The sequence below is a fragment of the Mastigoproctus giganteus genome, chromosome 2, assembly GCF_048544385.1.
Source record: "Mastigoproctus giganteus isolate SK-2022 chromosome 2, ASM4854438v1, whole genome shotgun sequence".
Classification (NCBI taxonomy): domain Eukaryota; kingdom Metazoa; phylum Arthropoda; class Arachnida; order Uropygi; family Thelyphonidae; genus Mastigoproctus; species Mastigoproctus giganteus.
The window spans coordinates 305292-323692 of NC_143576.1; the positions used below are offsets into that span (position 1 = coordinate 305292).

Consider the following 18401-nt stretch of genomic DNA (forward strand, 5'->3'; position numbering starts at 1 on the left):
GAGTACAACGTCTACAGAAAGGATAGACAGGATAGGAAGGGGGGAGGGGTTATGCTATTAGTTAAGAAACAGATAAAAACCAAGGAAGTGAAGCCAGTCGACATCGCTGGACAGTGCAGTGTTGAGTCAGTTTGGTGTGACATAAGCATTGGGGGATCAAAATTGGGAGTAGGAATGTGATATAGGCCTAATGACTCTGATGAGTATAATAAGAAACTGTACAGGGAAATAGAGTGGGCCAGTAAATCAGAGAGTCTTATAATGGGAGATTTTAATTTCCCAGATATTGACTGGAATTTGGGGGCTAGTCACTCACACACTAGCAGGGCTTTTGTGGATTTATTGGATGATTGTTTTCTACATCAGCATGTTCGGGAGGCAACTAGAGGGAGTAATACTGTTGATTTGATTATCAGCACTGATTCTTCATGCATTAAGAATCTGCAGATAAATAAACCACTAGATGGCAGTGATCACAGTGTGCTGAAGTGGGATTTACTCAAAGAGGTAACTACCATTAGGGGTAAAGGGAAGGGCTATTGCTTCCTTAAAGGCGACTACGATGGACTGAGACAGTATTTAAGTACTATACAGTGGGACCAACTGATGATGTTACCAACAGCAAATTCAAAATGGGAAGCATTCAAAGAACTTATCTTGGAAGCTACTAGGCTTTATATACCAACTAAGAAATATTGCTCAAGGTTTAGACCAAAATGGTTGTCAGATGAACTGATGAGGCATATGGCAGAGAAGAAAAATGCATGGGATACTTACAAATTAACACATGACACAGAAGCCTATGATAGATACAAGTTGATATGCAACCAAGTTACAAAGGAGGTTAGGCAGGCGAAAGCAGATTACGAGAAATCCTTGGCAAGGGATGCAAAGAAAAACAGCAAAGAGTTCTTTACTTATGTAAACTCTAGAAGGAAGGGGATGAATCACATTGGTCCACTTGATATTGATGGTTCAACTGTTGATGATCCTGCTCAGGTAGCTAACAAACTAAATGAATATTTTGCATCGACATTCACACATGAGGAGTTATTCAGCGACGGGAATGCCAGAGGTGTATTCAACTCTAGCAGTAAGCTACAGAATCTTGAAATAACTGGGAGTAAAGTGGAGGAGAAATTGTTGAAGATAAACACAAGAAAGGCACCCGGGGTGGATGGGATCTATCCAGTTATATTAAACGAGGCGGCAAAGGAATTAAGCAAACCCTTAGCAATAATTATGAGAGCTTCCTTGGACTCAGGGGAGGTACCCATAGACTGGAAACGTGCAAATGTGACCCCAATTCACAATGGAGGATCAAAGGCTGACACAAATAATTATAGACCTGTGAGCTTAACTTCTGTTCCAGGAAAATTAATGGAGGCACTGGTTAAAGAAGCACTGCAGGATCATCTAGACAAGACTTCAGTTATAGCTCGGACACAGCATGGTTTTGTTAAGGGGACGTCTTGCCTGACCAATTTGATTGGTGATGCAGTCACAAAAGAACTCGATGCAGGGAAAAGCTTTGATATTATATACTTGGATCTTAGAAAGGCTTTTGATACTGTTGCACATGGAAGACTGCTACACAAAATGGAGCAGTGTGACATTGGAGGCAAATTGCTGCTATGGATAAAGGGGTGGTTGAGGGGGAGAAGACAGAGTGTGGTAATCAATGGACACTGCTCATCGTGGACTAATGTTATTAGTGGAGTCCCTCAGGGCTCAGTGTTGGGTTCATTATTGTTTTCTGTATTTATAAATGATATTGATGATGGTATGTCAAGCTTAATGTCCAAGTTTGCAGACGATACAAAGGTTGGCAGGGTTGTCAAGGACACTACTGACACTATGCTGCTGCAACAGGATCTGGAAAGGTTGAGCAGATGGGCTGAGAGGTGGCAAATGAAGTTTAACATTGACAAATGTAAAGTACTACACATGGGAAACAGCAACCGCAGAGCAACGTATCAACTCTGTGGTACTACACTGACAGTGGTAGAGAATGAAAGGGACTTGGGGGTGGTTGTGCAGGCGGATATGAAGTTTTCTGAGCAGTGCAGACGGGCTGCAAGAGTACCTCATGGAGTATTGTCAATGATATACAGGAATTTTTCCAGCAGGGATAAGGAGGTGATTATTCCCTTGTATAAGGCAATGGTCAGGCCACACCTAGAGTACTGTATATAGGTCTGGAGGCCTCATTTCAAGAAGGATGTAGAGCTGCTGGAATGAGTACAGAGAAGGGCAACAAGATTAGTGAATGGAACAAAGGGGCGCTCTTAGGAAGAAAGGCTTAAGTTTTGCAAATTACAGTGTCTGGAGACTAGGCACCAGCGAGGTGATCTGATAGAGGTGTATAAAGCCTTGAATGGTTTGAGCATGCTCAATGCTGATGGGATTCTTCCTCTAGCTCAGAATAATCACCTGAGAGGGCATAAATTCAAATTGAGGAAAGACAGATGTAGGATAGACGTGCGGAAATTTGCCTTTAGCCAGCGGGTGGTTGGTTGGTGGAACAGACTTCCATCCCTTGTCGTGGAGGTTGATAGCCTAAATAAGTTTAAGGCTCAGCTGGACAGGTATTTTGAACGAACAGAGGGGTGAAGTGGAAGTGGGTTTTTTTTTTTTTGTTTTTTTTTGGCTGATGCTGCATAAGCTTGCTTTCTTGCATCAAATGCCTGTACTAATGCTAATGCTAATGCTAACCTTGAATTAATCTGCGATGGCTTACTTAGGCAGCGTGGTTAATATTTAGGTTGAATTGTTAAATTGAATAAAATTAAAAGGGGGGAAGTAAGTGTTGACTGAGTTAAAATAGGTGTAGGGAAGCAGAAGCATACACATCCAATCCTTGGTTGTCATTGAAGTAAAGAAGCAAAAGAATAACTGAAAACTAAATAGGTGACGCCAGTAGTCGTTACGAGGACTTTCGTTGGTTAAAACGTCTTCAGTTGGCAATGTTGGAGAGTGAACGTGCATGGTATTTAAGAAATAAATTATACTTTCGTGATGCCTTTTTTTTGACATGTGGGAACTTTAATTTCAAATTGGGGAAAGATTGAAGGTTTGGATTTAGAATTTTAAGGTTTGAGTGGTGCCGGTACAATTCAATAGCTAGGGCTTCATATTGAAGTATTCTGTAGCTGGATTTTAGTTTAATGATGGAAATGGCAGAGTCAATGAGGCGGGGGTGTGGTTGTGGGTCTGGGCATGAATTGTAAGTTCTGTAACAGATTGGTTAGACATGAGGCAATGGAAATGATAGTATGCACGGGTGTTGGATGTTTTTGATGAGCCCAATTTGGCAGTGGTACTTCCAATGTAAAGTGTATTACAGTTTGGTTGACAATTAATGAGGTATTACACCCACTGAAATTTCTTGCCTGGAATATGGCTTTAACTTTGCCATCAAAAATCAACATTGCACTATTAAAGACTGCATTGTTGAACTCCAGTCCAAACTCGAACAACATCCCGATAAATGCAGTCTAATACACCAACTAATAGTATTATTAACACCAAACTCTCTTCCTGCTCTAATATAAAAAAACAACAGCTTACGGATTTACACAAACTCAGTAAAACTTCTAACGTTATTATTCAAAAAGCTGACCAAAGGGACATGATTGTTATAATAGATAAAGATACCTACACCGAAAAATTAGAATCCATCTTAGCAGATGCAAATACATACATAAATGAAAATAACCATAACATCAAAAACTTAAAAACAAACTCGACATAACTCTCAGGAAATTCAGGCAAAATAAGGAAATCAACCTTTCCACACTACAGCAAATCGGAATCCGTAATAACATCCTCCCCCACATGTTTTGGATCATTAAGTTACACAAAACCGACCATCCTTTAAGACCAAGTGTTTCATACCACAAATCAACTTTCGCTAATTTATCCTCCTTTCTGGTCAAAATCATAACCCCTCTTATTAAATTTTCCACATTCAAGATCAATAACACCAATCAAGCTTTTCAAAAAATCAATAATATTACAATATTCGATACAGACATCTTAGCTTCCTATGATGTTACTTCTCTCTACACTAATGTCCACATCCCACTTAACTTACAAAGCCTTACACAAGTTTTTAGAAACAGACGATACCTTAACAAAACATACCTCCCTTTCTATAGACCATATTCTTGAGCTCACCACCCCCTTCTATTAGAGGCAAGATATTTTAGATTTAACAAAAAAATTTTTCAACAAATATTTAGCTTACCGATGGGCCTAGGCATTTCAGCCCCATTCTCCAAAATTTACCTAGCCGCCATTAAGAGCCAAATTCTACACCCCTTTCCCCCTGAACTAAAACTATACATGTGCTATGCCGACGACATTCTTGTAATAGGCAACAGATCCATCATTGATAACCTCTTCGTAAAACTCAACTCTATACACGACAGACTTAAATTCACCCTTGAAATTGGACAAAACAATCAGATTAATTTCCTCAATCTCACTATCTATATAACAGGCACAAAGTTAAATATGAAAATTTTCAGGAAAAATACAAACACCGGTAAATACCTACATTTTGCCTCTCATCACCCCCTAAACACTAAAAAAGCAGTTTTATATAATCAAATTCACAATGCATTAAAGTACAGCTCCTCACCAACCGACCTTTACAACGAAATCCAATATCTCATCAACAAATTTATATCCAGAGATTACCCCCACCAACTTATTTCAAACACAATCTCCATCGCTAATAATAAAATTAAACTTAACAATCCAACCAAAGACAACAATAAAACAAACGTCCGCATAGTCCTCCCTTATCACAATGAACTCGTAGGACAGTTCCGCCGTCTATTTAACAACACTGATATCTCCCTTGTTTTTTCCACCTACAACAAATTAGGATCCTTCTTCAGCTCCTATAAAGACACACAAATATCCTACAAACGACCTCAATAATATAACATACCTCATTAATTGTCAACCAAACTGTAATACATGTTACATTGGAAGTACCACTACCAAATTTGGCTCATCAAAAACATCCAACACCCGTGCATACTATCATTTCCATAGCCTCATGTCTAACCAATCTGTTACAGAACTTACAATTCATGCCCAGACCCACAACCACACCCCCCCTCATTGACTCTACCATTTTCATCATTAAACTAAAATCCAGCTACAGAATACTTCAATATGAAGCCTTAGCTATTGAATCGTACCGGCACCACTCTAACCTTAAAATTCTAAATTCCAAACTCCCCTTCAATCTTTCCCCAATTTGGAACCTCTCACGATTAAAGTTCCCACATGTCAAAACATCAAGAGTGTATAATTTATTTCTTAAATACCATGCACGTTCACTCCACCAACTGAAGGTGTTTTAACCAACGAAAGTCCTCGTTACAACTATTGGCTTCACCGTATTCACCTATTTAGTTTTCAATTATTCTTTTGCTTCTTTACTTCAATGACAACCAAGGATTGGATGTGTACGCTTCTGTTTCCTTGTGCCTATTTTAACTCAGTCAACACTTATTCCCTCCCCTTTTAATTTTATTCAACTTAACAATTCAACCTAAATATTAACCACGCTGCCTAAGTAAGCCATCGCAGATTAATTCAAGGTGAGTACCGCTTTCTAAGCATTCGCTATCCTTTTCTAGTCTATTAACACGGTACTTGAAGATCTCTAAAACTTCGCACTGTTCGTAATATTTAAAACAATCCAATTTTTTTTTTCTTCTCTTTTCTGTGTGCCATCCCTTAACAGAGGTTGGCAACTACCACGGCAAATGTAATTTACTTTATATAATGAACAGTACATATTATTTTGATATGCCTTTAATGAAAGTACTGTTCAGAATATAAAGTAAAAATAAAATAAAATAATTCTCTTTTTTTTTTTTTTAAGTCAGTCCTTAATAATGCAACAAAAACGTGTCTGGGGCATCTAAACGAAAGAGGTAACAAGAAAAAGATCAAATTCGAAAAAAAAAAAAAAAAAATGCACTAATGCCTTTTTTGCATGTAGCAAAAATTATAAATGAGAAAAATAGAAGTGCAAGAACAGGATAAGAGGAAGTAAGACCAAAGAAGAGCCTGAGATGCAGTGTAAAGAAAATTTGAAAACAACAGGATTTTGAACAGTTAACTAGTGGTAGTGCAATTACTGACAATGAAAATTTTAAAGAAAGCTTAAATGAACCACCATGTTCATGTGATATTGTATATCCAATAGATATCGCAAAGTGGCCCGTGAAAATTAATTTTTTTTGAGAACTTTTTTTAATAAATGCGCCAACAAATTTTGGAAAAATTGAGAATTTAAAAACAATGTACAGGGACAGTGATAAACTTTATTATAGAAATATACGTGAAACAGATTTTTACTGTACAAAAATGAACAGAATAAAGGAAAAACGCGAGTGGCTGATATTTTCTGATATCAACAAATCCGTCTACTGTTTCATGTGCAAATTACTTTCAAATTCAAATCATAAATTTATAACTGGTTTTAAAGACTGGAAAAATATTTCTAGGTATTTACGTGTGCACGAAAATGTTCACGCGTGTTCACGTTGTTGTCCTTCAACTTTACATCTGAAGTGTTGTAATAAATCAAGTCCAAGCACTGAGATCCTCTTATTGCTTAGTGTTTTCAATTGGTTTATATTTAAAGCTTGCATTGTATCATCCAATTCACTTTTTCCTTCCTGATATTTTGGTAGTGACAAATTTAGGTCCCCCATTATGATTGTGTCGGTATTCATGATCAGGTTTGAGGTGAGCCACATGAGAACCTCAGCTCCGCTTTCTTTAGTGTGCTCCGATGGTAGGTATATTAAGCCTAGTTGAAATCTCATTTCCATACCGAATGTGGCAACGATAGCCTCGAAATTTTCCCGAATTCATTGACTGGGAATCCATTCTTGAAAAGACTCATTACCACACCTCCTCTTTTATTTCCTCTTCCATTTGCGATGCAATTATAACCAGAAGAGTGCTAAAGGCGTCAAGGTACCTGTTATTTTGGAAATGTTTCTACTAAGCACATACAGTAATTCTCCAAATTAAGTATTAAGCTTTTTAGAGCATGCAGCTTATTCGACATGCTTCTTACAATTTGCAGGAAAATAATAATCTGGTTAGATTCTTTTATGTCAGTTGACTGTTAATTGCTACTGGGCTAATTGGAAATTCGTTGCATTGTCCTTACTTGTGGGTTTCCCAGAACTTTCTCAGTATGGCTTCACTAGCGATCCAACCGGCCAGATGATGTTGTCCAAGAGACACGCTTCGCTGTTTTCTGGGCAGAAGATTATGAAAGAAACATATGCCAGATGTCTTGTACGGATTTGCTTAACCTCGATGTCTATCCCTATTCCTTTGACGCACATTTCTTTTATAATATTTGGATTCATCTGCTGGTTAAGTCTTGATATAAATATTTTTTTTCTGGTACAGAGATTATGTTGAATCTATCCACTAGTCTCTGACTGTATCCTGATATACATTTCGGTGTGGTCTCAGTTCTATTGTGCTCATCATTGCTTCCCAGTGTTTCTTGATGCCTATGGTCCACGGGATTGTTATCTAAAGTGATTTGTTGTGTGGGAGGGCATCCATGGGGTAAATTCACTTGTCGCGTTTTTCAGTGGTGGTTTCAGGGAGAGGGCTGCAATCTGCACAAACGTAAGAAGTCTATTATGACCAATGTCTATTTTTGTCATCGATGCGTCCTTTGAGTTGTTATTGGTTGACAGGGAGAAAGGACAAGCTTTCACAGGGCCTTTTCTTGTACCTGGCCTAGCTATGGAGTCTTTTTCAGTGGAAATTTAGGATCCTGACACTCTTAGCCGCTCTGGTATCTCACCACCTCACCACCCTCTGGTATCTCACCACCCTCGTTTTGGAAGTAATTATTACTAAATACCTCCAAAATGAGGATATGGACGGAAAAAAAAGCTTTTCTGTCCATATCACTCTGCAATTTAGTTATCCATGTGTACCATTCTATCCACATCATAATTTTCTGCCAAATTTTCCATTTTCTTTCTATATAATCCTGCATTATGTTTCTTCTAATTATTAATTGTAGTTTCACTAGTATTGTATTTAATTTTTTTTTTAATAATTTTTGATTCCAAATGATTTCAATATTTTGCTTTCTTAATTCATTGTATTCTTCTTGGATCTTGTGAAGGGCCCTCTATATCAGAGAGAGAGAAGTTCTGTTAATTCATGTTTGTTCATTTGGATTTTGGGAACAAGATTAGCTTGATGCAGGCAAAGTTTTTACGGCTCCAGCTATAGTAAAGTTTTTCTTAAATTTTTATCATTTTATTGACATACTGATTTATTTTCTAGAAGTAGCTTTATATTCCTAATTACAATACTTAGTTTATTTTGAACTTAGATAGATTTTGCGGGTTATTATTTAGTATTGGTAAGACTTGCCGCCACAAGAGGAGTTATTCAAGGAGGAGTAGGGCCAGATGTTTATCAAACTCTAACAGGAGGTTAAGTGATTTTGTAATGAGAGTAAAGTGGAGGAGAAATTGTTGAAGTTAAACATAAGAAAGGCACATGAGGTAGATGGGATCTATCCAGTTATATTAAAGGAGGTGCAAGTAAGCAAACTCCTAGCCATGAAGGTAAGAGCATCCTGGGACTCTGGGGGAAGATTCCAAGGACTGGAGATGTGCAAATATATCTCCAATTCACAAAGGGGGATCAAAGGGTGACATGACTAATTACAGACCTGTTAGTTTGACTTCTGTTCCAGGGAAAATAATGGAGTCACTGGTTAAAGAAACACTGCAGGATCATCTAGACAACACAGCAGTAATAAGACACAGTACGGGTTTGTCAAGTGGAAGTCATGTCTGACCAATAACATTGGATACTATGATGTGGTCACAAAGGAACTGGTTGCAAAAAATTATTTTGATATCATATACTTGGATTTCAGGAAAGCTTTTGATACTGTTCCACACGGGAAAACTACTATACAAATTGGAGCAGTATGGCATTAAAGGCAAGTTGCTGCAATGGATAAAAGGATGGTTGAGTAAGAGAAGACAGAGAGTGGTAATCAATGGATACTATCTACATAGACTAATGTTATTAGTGGTGTTCCTCAGGGTTCGGTGTTGGGACCATTCTTGTTTTGTATATTTATCAAAGATATTGATGAAGGTATATCAAGCTTAATGTCAAAGCTTGCAGATGATACAAAGGTTGGCAGGGCTGTTAATAACAGTATTGATAGTATGCTGCTGCAACGGGATCTGGAAAAGTTGGGCAGATGGGCTGAGAAGTAGCAACTGAAGTTTAACATTGACAAATGCAAAGTACTGCATACGGGTGTCAGTAACCCAGAGAAATGTACCAAGTGGGTGGTGTTACTCAACAGTAGTGGAGAATGAAAGAGACAGGAGTAATTGTGCAGTCAGACATGAAGTTTTCTGAGCAGTGCAAACAGGCTGCCAGAGTGGGTCATGGGGTATTGTCGATGATATACAGGAATTTTGCGAGCAGGGATAAGGAGATGATTATCCCCTTGTATGTGGCAATGATCAGGGCACACCTTAAGTACTGTGTACAGATTTGGAAGCCTAAATTTATTAAGGATGTAGAGTTGCTAGAACAAGTACAGAGAAGGGAAACAAGACTGGTGAAGAGAACAAAGGGGGGTGCTTTTATGAAGAAAGGCTTAAGTTCTGCAAATTGCAGCTTCTAGAGCCTAGGCACTTGCGAGGCAATCTGATTGAGGTGAATAAGACTTTGAATAGATCAAGCAGGCTCAATGCTGATGGGATGCTTCCTCAGATTACAAACCTGAGGTGGCATAGATTCAAATTGAGGAAAGAATTGTAGAATAGATGTGCATAAATTTGCTTTTAACCAGCTGGTAGTTGATTGCTGGAACAAACTTCCATCTGTTGTTGTGGAAGTTGATAGCTTAAATAAATTCAAGGCAGAATAGCCAAACATTTAGAACGAATGGATCAGTGAAATGGGAAGGGTTTTTTTTTTTTTTTTTGCTGATGCTGTATAAGCTTGCTTTCTTGCATCATGTGCCTCTACTAATGTTATGTCAGGTTCCGAGCTGTAGAGTTGATTTTTTTTTTCCAGTTCCCTTACATTCTGAACTTGCTGCATCAATCTGTACTATTAGGTCTGAATTTTTCTCACCGTCTTGGGTTCCCCAACAAGTCTGCGACGTTCGCAGTCATCTGGACATACATCACACCCAAGGATCTCCGTTATCGAGTCAGTAGTAATATTATTTTGCCCTCTGGATGTCTCAGAGCAGACACCTTGAGAGAAGTTTGTTGGCTTGCAATAACCACAGATGTCATTGGCCAACTTGCTTTCGCTAGATTCCCCCTTAGATGTTTTATTTCCCCGGTTCAGTCCCATTATTCTCTCTCTCTCTCTCTCTCTCTCTCTCTTGGATTTACCAATAAACAAAGAATTTTTTTCTTTCTACTTCATTCAGTCTAGATATGTCAACTAAGGAACATTTCCCAATAAATGACTTACATCTTGTGCATTTGATAGTATACAGCTATGTCCCCATTAGTACGACTAATGAGATGCCTCCATAGCCAGGTAGGCAGGAGCAGCAGTGCGTAGCACACGCTTCTTGATCAGACCCGAGTTCGAGCCCGTGACCACCAAATACGGAGGATGCGGAAAGGTCAGGGAATGACCACCGCATATCCCAGAGCAATATGGCCTTAGTTGCTAATGCTCCTAAAAACCAAATAACAACAACAGTGACTAATGAATCCCATGAAGAAATTGCATTATTCGAATTCGCACTATTCGAAGTTATAATTATGTGTAAAATACGGTAATTGGTCCCAGCTCGACGGAAATAGGTAATGAAAAATTTTAAACACAAGTTTAAAACATTTCGTTAATAAGTTTATTAACGAAATCTTACAGTAAAGGATAAAAAGAATATACTTATAATTTAAATTTATTATTAACAAAGTCATATAGTAATGTAATTATAGAAAGCAAAATAAAAACAAAAAAAAAAAAATTCTAAATATCATTCCTAAAGGTAAGGTTACACTGATGAAAACAAGTTTGTCTTTCGAAATATTTTAGCAGCATAGACTGAACTGTTTTCTCCTTTAAATCTTCATACATATGCTGGTAGATGCAGAGTGCTTTATCCACATCTTGGCAAATCTGAATGCTTCGATCGAGGCTCCGTGGGTAGCACAGTGGTATTGTCACCATCCTCCCCACTCTGGGTGGAAAAGGCCCTGGTTCGAATCTCATCGATGACACGAGGAACATTAGTGGGCTTTTTTCACTCCATGGCTCAATTAGTCAGTCTTGGGCATAGACAGCAAGGTTTTTCCCCCAGAAACGGGTTTATTTGTCCAGCAAAACAGGCAAATCGACCAGAATGATTTGATTTGATTTGATTTTTGATTTTTTGTGGCGCAAAAACAGCAGGGTTATAGTGCGCCAGGAAAAGATCGACCAGAAAAGAAGAGCCTCTTCTTTTTTGCGCTCAGTGTTTTTATCTGAAGGAATCTTCCTTTTGTCCATTTTGTTAAGGGGACTTCTTAAAATGATTAAAACAAATCACTAAAACTAACGTATATTATGACAGGCAGTAGCACACACACACACACGTGAAGATAAAGAAGTGTAGCAGCATCTAATGTGAGACTAATTTAGGCTAGCTGTGCTAGCCTCACATTAACTGAATTTTGGTTCGCATTAAACGCAACCTGGTATCGTTATACAATTCACACTAAATCAAATATTGCATTATTTGAACTCACATTAATCGCGACCTAGCTGTACTTGTTTACTTCTTGACAAAAACTGCATATTTGTTCAGTTACTCCTGGTTTCGGTTTTTCCATTCTTTGTAAGCCAGACATGTGTACGTAGACATGTATAGTATCTTATGTAGGATGGCACCTGAACGAAAGTTCAACTCCATCTTTGTACACTGTGATGGTTACAGAGCACTGTAACAGGCCAGAAATGTGTGTAACGTTATGTTCGTGCAGTGTGTGTGTTGTTGTGCTGTTTAGTTGTTTCTGGCCATTTTGTCACCAGGCAGGCGATCACCTGGAAAGCCTGCCCAGTGTCCGTCTACACCACGGGGAGGTAGGCCACAACTGTCACGTACTGAATGTCCAAAGAGGGTTTGGAGCCATTCAAAAGAACCCCATGCCAGCAAGCCGGCAACAGCGCGCACGCACACACGCACTCATCGGTTTTCGTATTGAGTTGTCAAAGCCGAAACCGAGCTTCTAAAACCGGATTCGAATATTTTCTTAGTTAGCCCTCGAATATAGTGTCAACTTTTGCTTTTAAGGTCATTCATTCCCTGAGGGGAGCAATAGATAGTGAGCGCTACTGAAACTTTGCTAAACTCTTTCCACCGAGCTGCACATTAAGTATTATCTATTAAGGGAAGAAAGAGATAGCAGGGGGTATGACCTTGTGATGATTTAGTGTGGTGCGTGTTCTCGGTAGGCAAACATGTTATGTTTAAACTCTACTGGCAATTGTCCAATCATATATTTGCTGTTTTAATCTTTAAAAAAAACTAAGATTTACCTGATTACTTAGGACTTCTTCTGGTACTTGTTCCTGCAGCTGGAGAGTAGAGCTACCCATGGATACCAAATGCACTTAGGTTACGACACTTAATCTTTACTAAATTAAGCTAAGACTTGTGAGCACAAAAATCTACATTAGAGGCCTAATAATTGTGATGAGCACAATGAAGAACAACAGTACAGAGACAGAGTGGGCCAGTATATTAGATTATCCTATAATGGGGGATTTTAATTTCCAAGATATTGACTGGAACTTGCGGGTTGGTCACTTGCACACTAGAAAGTCTTGTGGATTTACTGGATGACTGTTTTCTACAACACAATGTTCGAGAGACAACCTGAGGGAGCAATACTCTTGATCTCATTATTGATAGTGATTCATCATGCATTAAGAATCTGCAGAAAAAGGAAGCACTAGGTGACAGTAATCAGTATGCTGATGTGAGATTTACTCAAAGATGTAACTACCATCAGGGATAAAGGGAGTGGTTTTTGCTTTCGTAAAGGGGTGACTATGGTGGACTGAGACAGTTTTTAAATTCTATAATATGAGACCAACTGATGATATTACCAACAGCAAATTCTAAATGGGAATCTTTCAAAGAATTAATCTTGAAAGCTACTAGCCTTTTCATACCAACTAAGGAATACTGTTCAAGGTTTAAGCCAAAATGGATGTCAGATGAACTAACGAGACTAGTGGCAGGGAAGAAAAATGCAATGGAATGCAAATAAATTATCAGATGACGCAGAAGCCTATCGTAGATATAAGCTCATCTGCAATCAAGTCACAAAGGAGGTTAGGCAGGCTAAAGCAGATTAAGAGAAATCCTTGGCAAAAGATCCAAAGAAAAACAGCACAGAGTCCTTTACTTACGATAACTCTAGAAAGAAGGGGATAAATCAGACAGCTGACAAATTGAAGGACTATTTTCAATCTACATTCACACAACTCATAAATGGGGATCAAAGGGTGACACGAGCAATTACAGACCTGTTTAACTTGTTCCAGGGAAAATAATGGAGGAACTAGTTAAATAGGCACTGCAGGAACATATAGACAAGACTGCAGTTATAGTAAAGTTACCACATGAATTTATTAAGAGGAAGTCTTGTGTGACCAACTTGATTAGATACTATGGTGTGGTCACTAAAGAACTGAATACAAAAAATAATTTTGATATCATATATTTGGATCTTTGAAAGGCTTTTTATACTGTTGCAGATGGAACTGTATAAATTGGAGCAGTATGGCATTAAGGGCAAGTTGCTGCTATGGATAAAGGGATAGTTGAGCGGGAGAAGACAGAGTGGTAATCAATGGCCACTGCCCTTTGTGGTCTAATGTTATTAGTGGAGTCGCCAAGGGTTCAGTGTTCAGTCTGTTTTTGTTTTCTATATTTATTAATAATGTCGATGTAATTTTAGTTTTGATAAGCTAATACAGCATCAGCTAAAAAGAGACCCTTCTCATTTCACCCATCCATTCACTCCAAATGTTTTGTCTAGTTCTGCCTTGAATTTATTTAAGCTGTCAACTTCCACAACAACAGATGGCAGTCTGTTCCAGCAATCAACTACCCACTGGCTAAAGGCAAATTTCTGTACATCTATTCTACAACTATCTTTCCTCAATTTGAATCTATATCCCCCTCAGGTTCTTAGTCTGAGCAAGCAGAAGTATTCCATCGGCATTGAGCCTGCACAAACCATTCAAAGCCTTGTACACCTCAATCAGATCATCTTGCAGGTGCCTAGTCTCCAGATGCTGCAACTTTCAGAATTTATAGCCTCTCTTGGTAAGAGAACCCCTTTGTTCCTCTCACCAATCTTGTTGCCATTCCCTGTACTCGTTTTAGACACTCTACATCCTTCCTAAAATGAGGCCTCCAGACCTGTATGCAGTACTCAAGGTGTGGCCTGACCACCACCTTATACAAAGGTATAATCACCTCCTTGTCTCTGCTAGCAAAATTCCTATATATCATTGACAAAACTCCATGACCTGCTCTGGCAGCCCATCTACACTGCTCAGAGAACTTCATACCGACTGCACAATTACCCCCAGTCCTTTTTCATTCTCCACCTCCCTAAGTATAGTACCACAGTTGATACATTTCTCTTCGGTTACTGCTACCCATATGCAGTACTTTGCATTTGTGAATATTAAACTTCAGTTGCCACTTCTCAGCCCATCTGCCTAACTATTCTTGATCCTGTTGCACCAGCATACCGTCTTTACTATCATTAACAACCCTGTCAACCTTTGTATCATCTGTAAACTTGGATATTAAGCCTGTTATACCTTCATCGACATCATTAATAAATACACAAAACAACAATAGGCCAGCACCGAACCCTGGGGGTACTCCATTAATAACATTAGTCCACTTAGAGCCATGTCCATTTATTACCACTCTCTGCCATCTCCCACTCATACATACCTTTATCCATTGCAGCAACTTGCCTTTAATGCCATACCACTCCAATTTGTACAGCAGTCTTCCATGTGCAACAGTATCAAAAGCTTTCCTGAAATCCAAGTATATGATATCAAAATTATTTTTTGCATCCAGTTCCTTTGTGACCACATCATAGTATCCAATCAAATTGGTAAGACAAGACGTCCCATTAACAAACCCATGCTGTGGCTGAACTATTACTGCAGTCTTGTCTAGGTGATCCTGCATCACTTCTTTAACTAGTAACTGCATTATTTTCGCTGGAACGGAAGTTAACTAACAGGTCCATAATTATTTGTGTCACCCTTTGAACCCCCTTTGTGAATTGGAAATACATTTGCACATCTCCAATCCATGGGGACCTGCCCTGAATCTAAGGATGCTCTCATAATCATGGCTAAGGGTTTCCTTACTTCCCTCGCTGCCACCTTCAATATAAATGGATAGATTCCATCTTCCCCAGGTACCTTTTTTATGTTTAACATCAACAATTTCTCCTCCACTTTGCTCTCTGTTATTACAAAATCGTTTAGAGCCCTGTTAGAGTTTAGTAAACTTCTGTCCTCCCCTTCCTTACAGAATTCCTCATGTGGGGAATGTAGATGCAAAATACTCATTCAGTTTGTCGGCTATCTGAGCAGGATCATCAACAATCAAACCACTAACATCAAGTGGACCAATCTGATTCATCTCATTCATTCTAGAGTTTACATAAATAAAGAAGTCTTTGTTGTTTTTCTTTGCATCCTTTGCAAAGGATTTCTCGTAATCAGCCATCCCTTGCTTAACCTCCTTTATGACTTGATTACAGACTAGCTTATATCTGCCATGGGCTTCTGTGTTAACTGATAATTTATATGCATTCCATGCATTTTTCTTCTGTGCCACAAGCTTCATTACTTCATGGCTCATTAGATATGTATGAACATGATAAATCATAGAAATATAACTATGGTACCTTAGGTAGATAATTTATTGAACATCCCTCGTATCATCAGAAAAACTATGGATAGGATTTCTGGTCAGTGGAAAAGATCATTGATGTACAAGATGAAAAGATTGGGAGAAAGAATTTAAACTTGGGAAACCTGCATTAATGGAGAAGTTAGAAGAGTGTCTACCATCACCCACAGTGAGCAGTCAGAAAGAAAACTGGATACCCAATTACAAAAAAAAAGACAGTAAACCATAAGATGGAAGCTTATTTAGAAGACCTTCATGGGAAACACAATCAAATGCCTTTGAAATGTCAAGAACAACTGCTTGAGTTTCACCAAACTTTTCCATTGAATTTGTTCATACATGATATGACAAAAACCAGAACAAAAGACAGAATATCACAAGGGGACTGACAAAGATGAAATCCATACTGGCAATCATTCATTAGATGGAAGGTTTCTACATTGTTTAAGAGTTCGTGGTTAATTCATTTCTCCATGACTTTAGAAGGAATAGAAGTAAGTAAAAGTGCAGCCATTATCAACCCACTGCAGGATGGAAGCCTCCTCAACGATTCATGCTGAGGGAAATGGACCATAATCAGCCACGCTGGTCCAGTGCGGGGTGGCAGATTGACCGTATTCAGCAGTCAGGGGCTTGAACCCCGGTCTACTCAAAGAGCGTGTGCTACTGCACTCCTGCTCCTGACTACTCGGCTACGGAGGCACGTTTAAGAGTAGAATTTCTCCATGACTTTAGAAGGAGTAGAAGTACAATGCGATAATAATTGGATGGGAGTTGATTTGTCACCCTTTTTAGGAGCTGACTGGATATGAGCAAATTTTCAAGTAGATGGGAAAATACATTTGGAATAAGAAAGTGAAAAAAAAGCAACACAGAACAGATGTAAGCTCAGAAACATAGGCTTTGAGAACAAGTGGAGTAATACAACCAGGATCCAGAGCTTTCTTAACATCAAGATTGTTCAAAATCCTTCTGACATCCTTTTCATGAATGACCCACAGTAGGCATTGAATGGAGTATACTGGGAATGGTAGGAGGTGGTTTACCAAGATCATCAATACACGAGTTGGAAGAAAAGTAGGATGCTAGCGGGTCAGCTTTATCTTTGGCTGAAGTTGCAATAGAACCATCTGGTCTTGACAGGGATGGGAACAGAGTTGGGCAAAAGTTGAAGCCAATAATAGCTTTGGAAAGAGACCAGAATGCTCGACTACCATTTGGACAAGAAGCAAGTTTTCTACTCTTAGCCTGTTCAAAATTGGACAGAACTAATTAAAAAAAAAAAAAAAATGTCTTCTTGTAAGTCTAGACACAACCTATTCATCTGCCATGTTATTATTATTATTATTATTATTATTAGCCATATAGTGCAAGGAAGCTTGAGGCTTATGATGCACCAGCCAAAAAAAAATTCCCAAGATACCCTGAGAGAGAGAGAGAGAGAGAGAGAGAGAGAGAGAGAGAGAGAGAGAGAGAGAGAGAGAGAGAGAGAGAGAGAGAGAGAGAGAGAGAGAGAGAGAAGCAGAAAGGAATCACCAAGAAAGAGAAGAATGATGATATCCAGCTTAGGATCCTGGGTGTGCCAAGCCCATACTCACCAGATGTGAGCCCCTGGTTTTCATGCCCTAGTTTTGGCAGTAGCACTGTACAAAATAAAGCATTCATGTTGTCACATCAACGCTATGCAGATTACATTTTAAAATTCAAAAAGGAGGATACAAGTGTTTGCAAAATTAAACATGGATTTTAAATACATAATATAATAAAAAAAAACTTTTTTAAAAAATTATTCTCTAAATATATATTTAAAAAACAGGTCTATGTTAGACTTTATCAATTCTTTGATTTAGTTTATGTTTAAAAGTTATGTTGTGGTTAATAAAGTACCATTTTCCTTTATTCAATAATCACACCTACACAATAAACAATGAGCATAATCTTGAGTTGCACTACTATTTTATTACGTAACAATACTGTATTCTTTTTCCCACAGTGATGATTATTTCGGCATTTTTAATATGAGCACACAATAAATAATGCAACACTTAAACTGACCAATAATGTAAAGCTTACTAACTGTTGATACACTTGACCTGTGACAGTGCATACAGTGGTTCACACAGAAAGAACTACACTGTGTATGAACAAACTTCAATTGTTAATTGAAAGTTCGTGCATATACAGTACTCAAAGTACTGCAAGTACTCTAAAATGAAATCAGATGAAGTTTAGAATAAATACAACTGGAATGAGCCTAACAGAGGAATCTGACAAAATTGCCATAGCACTTTTCACTTGAATTTGTTTATTTTATATTAACTTGGAAAGTCAGAAAATTGATACCCAAATGAGGGTATCTGTTCAGCAAGCT

At 38.4% G+C, this 18401-nt stretch overlaps 1 protein-coding gene across 1 annotated transcript in view; it reads right to left on the reverse strand.

Moving 5' to 3' along the window:
* Positions 1-18401, reverse strand: part of LOC150089109 (spliceosome-associated protein CWC27 homolog) — a 334415-nt gene that overhangs the window by 253129 nt on the left and 62885 nt on the right. The gene's annotated exons all lie outside the window — the stretch shown is intronic.